Source organism: Amblyomma americanum, chromosome 2, assembly GCF_052857255.1.
Source record: "Amblyomma americanum isolate KBUSLIRL-KWMA chromosome 2, ASM5285725v1, whole genome shotgun sequence".
NCBI classification, from domain to species: domain Eukaryota; kingdom Metazoa; phylum Arthropoda; class Arachnida; order Ixodida; family Ixodidae; genus Amblyomma; species Amblyomma americanum.
The window spans coordinates 89413883-89417731 of NC_135498.1; the positions used below are offsets into that span (position 1 = coordinate 89413883).

A 3849-nucleotide genomic window follows, 5' to 3' on the forward strand; every position below is an offset into this window, starting at 1 on the left:
AGATTTTGAGGTATTTTGTGTTTGTTGGGTTGATTGATGCTAAAAAAATAGACTTGCGTGATCTTCATCCTTATAGTCATCGTAATAGTCAAGCCGCGCGCCTTCGTTGGTTCGCGGCCCGTTTCTGAGCATGGTTCCCTCCTGCCCAACCTCCTGCCGCTGGTGTCGCTGCTATAGCTGACGTCATGTGTCGAGCCTGACTACCACCAGTTATGCTCATGGTTTCACCTCTACCTACGCTCAAGGTGAAGCTTGCGACCACAGTGTTCTCTAGCTACATTCAAGGTCAAACTTGAATCATTGAGGCGTCTCGTGTATACCACCCGCTGGTCACCTGTCATCATATCCATTGTGTCCCCGCTGACGGCTCGAAAATGTGGCGTAGTGAAGCTTTTAACTTGAAAACTAATAATTATAATAATAATTGGTTTCGGGAGAAAGGAAATGGCGCAGTATCTCTCTCACATATCGGCAGACACCTGAACCTCCCTAAAAGGTTTGGTTTGGTTTAAAAGGGTTTAACGTCCCAAAGCGGCTCAGGCTATGTGGGACGCCGTAGTGAAGGGCTCCGGAAATTTCGACCACCTGGGGTTCTTTTACGTGCACTGACATCGCACAGCACACGGGCCTCTAGAATTTCGCCTCCATCGATATTCGACCAACGCAGCCGGGATTGATGAACCCGCGTCTTTGTGGCCGGCAGCCGAGCGCAATAACCACTAAGCCACCGCGGCGGACCCCGCGCTATAAGGGAAGGGATAAAGGACGGAGTTAAAGAGGAAAGGAATAACGAGGTGCTGTAGTGGAAGGCTCCTCAATAATGTCGACCACGTGGGGATCTTTAATGTGCACGGACATCGCGCAGCACACGGGAGCCTTTGCGTTTCGCCTCCATCGAAACGCGGCCGCCGCGGTCGGATTCGAACCCGGAAACTCCGGATTAGTAGCAGAGCACCCTAATCTCTCTGTGGCCTCCAGTGTTCACAATGCCGCCCAAATTTTGCGACCAACCTTGCCATCTACCCGTAGACACCACCTCAACTTGCCAGTCACCTCACATCCATGAAGCTCGCATTCGTCGCCGAATACAATTCAATCACCTTGATACACCACCAAAATTTTGTTTTTAAACGTACAGATCCACACCTCCGGGCACAAACGGCTCACACACATATGCATATATATAGCACTGCCTTACACGGTGCTACCCGGCCTTCCAGTCCCCCGCCTATCTGTTCTCCCCAACCCCACCGTGGCCCATCTGCCTCGCCTCCCGGGACGTGAACCTACAACGTGCTCTCGTCACCTTGGCCTAGGATCTGTTAAACGCACAATATAAAGGCTGTTTTAATAAACGTGTTACACAACCACCACCACTTCAGTCTAGATTCCGCCGCCCTCTATTTGAGGAGGAAGGAGCACTCCCTGCGCCGCACACTTGCTTTGGGCCCTAAGTCGGCGGTAAACCTCTCCCGCCGTCAATAGACGAGGAAGCGTTTCGTAGAATCCGGGTCGTGATACCACTCGCGCTGGGCGTCACGCGGTAATGGCTCCACTGCCGAAGCCTTTTCTCCATCTTAGGCTTATTTGATATGCCGCTTCCATGCATTAGAGGTCGAATTTCCCCATCTACTGCGGGTCCCCGAACTTTGAAAACGACGAGATACTGGCGTCCGGCCGCAACGGGAATTTTATCTGACAGTTCGGCATCTTATCATGCTTGAACGCAGTTAATGCATCATCGGTCACTTTTGCACTTGATTCCATCGGCCAACCTAATAGCATTTATAATCCTCGTTTTTTTTCATTTGCTTCAAAATTTTCCTATTACTGTCTCAGAAAAGAAACACCCCTAAACTAAGAAAATATGGAGTAGATGAAATGAAAAGGAAGAACTGGAAAAATGTTGTTCGCGTGGGAAAGCAATGAACGCGTCTTCAGGAAAGGAAGGAAGAATATCGGGCTTACATTGCACGAATGGTTTTCAAGCACTTTTATTTCAAAGCAGTTTAAAGGGCAAACAAAACAGCAGCATTACATTCATCCCATAACAATTGAGGTACTCTCACGTGGCATGCACATAGCACCATGTCCTGCGATTTGGTAGAAAGGTTCAATTTTAGGCGTCAATTTTTCTTTACCTAAAATGCATATTTTCGGTCCACTTTGAAGGAATAATTTCAACAGCTGGAGCCTTTCCAGCCTGATTTCAAGGCTAAGGAAGCCGTGCGTCCTCAAATCCGCCTTCACAGAATTTCCGACGCATATACAGTGTGGAAACTAGCGACTTCTTGCTCAACAGCAGATTGTGGTTGCCGTCATGATTATTAGTCATTCAGAAACATTGAACACGGGGCTATAGCTGGAAAGGTGAAGAGGTAATTTGAAGCGTTGAGCGAAGCCAAATGAACGGCGGATGCCAAAAAAAGCACCACAGGAGCTGCAGGTGTGTATGCTATGTTGCAGGTGGCATGAGACTTAAATGGGAAAACAAAAAAAGTGGAGGAGCCGGGGTTCGAACCCGGGACTTCTCGCATGCAAAGCGAGCGCTCTACCTCTGAGCTACACCCCCGACGAGCTTCATCGGCAGTAGTGAGTCAAATGTTTTTGGCGACCTTCACTATGGATGGACAAAATGATTGGTACAAGAAAGGAAAGCAGCAGCAGGGCCATTTTTTTGTACCTACTCTGGCTAAACTATTGTAATCGGTATAGCATGACTCCATTTTTTATGCGAAGCATACTAGCCGCCCAACCGAGCTCTTCCTTGCTGCGCCGCGCGCGGCCGCGTAGAACCACTTGACCTACATCGGCGCACCACGTGATATGACGTCACAACAGCTGTGAAAGCTGGGGCTCAACTCGTGCGCTCGTTTGCGGACGCGCAGCCTCCGCCGGCGGCCTAACTCCCGCTCCTACCGCTAGGAGATACTGACGTCACGCAATTGTATAAAAAGCGAGGCACTCGTTGAGTCAGTTGAGCAGCGAGATGTCGGCCAGGGAGAGGGCGGCTCGCCAGACCGCAAAGCGCAAGTTACAAAGAGCCACGGAAACGGGAGAAGAACGAGAAATACGGCTTGCCAAGCGACGTATGCTTCGCATCCTAGGCTTAACCATAAGCTAAGCCAGGCCATTTTTTTCGCTAGTGTACAAAAAGTGTAGCTCAGTGCACCTAAACGAACGCACTTCTTTGACTCGTAATTCAGCATGAGAACAAGATTTTCTGCACGTTTTTAAGCGAAACCTTTACTACTACAGCCAGCGAGCCATTTCGGCTCGTCGTGCACTTCAGTCGTATGCCGTATGCGATGGCCAACGAACGACCTTGAGCCGCCGTTGTCTAGCAACACCGCAGCGGCGCTTCAACAGATGGCGCCGCCGTCGACGCCGCTGCCGCCGCCGCTCGCTCCACCAGATGTGCTCTGCTGGGGTAGAGGGAGAGAAGGTGTCGCCTCGCGGCAGGTTTATATATGCGCTTCACCCCAGTGGACTCTAGTCGTTATGGAGAGCGCGAAAGAGACGCAACAACGAGAGAATGAAGCGAGGAAGTGACAACGCGCTCAAGAGACACCAGAAGAACGCGCCGCACGACTCGAGAAGCGTCGAAACGAAGATGCGGCTAGAAGTAACCGTTCCACGTCCCGGAGTGACTCTTCAGCTGCGGAAGAGACCGCTTTGAGTTCTCGAGAGCATCGTGATGAGACGCTGCGTAGACGAGGTGCCCAGGATACGAAGCTTTCGCAATTCAACTAGGGTTAACCAGAGCTGGACCACAGCCAATTTTTTTGTGAGGCTAGCCGACGAAAAATGAAGGCAGGCGTTCGGAACAAACAACGCCATTGTTTTGCG

General features: G+C 50.6%; 1 non-coding gene across 1 annotated transcript; it reads right to left on the bottom strand.

Annotated features, from left to right (window-relative positions):
• Positions 1–2500: 2500 nt before the first annotated feature.
• On the bottom strand, positions 2501–2572 carry TRNAA-UGC (transfer RNA alanine (anticodon UGC)). The gene has a single exon. It is a non-coding gene; the product is annotated as a tRNA-Ala (tRNA).
• Positions 2573–3849: the final 1277 nt, after the last annotated feature.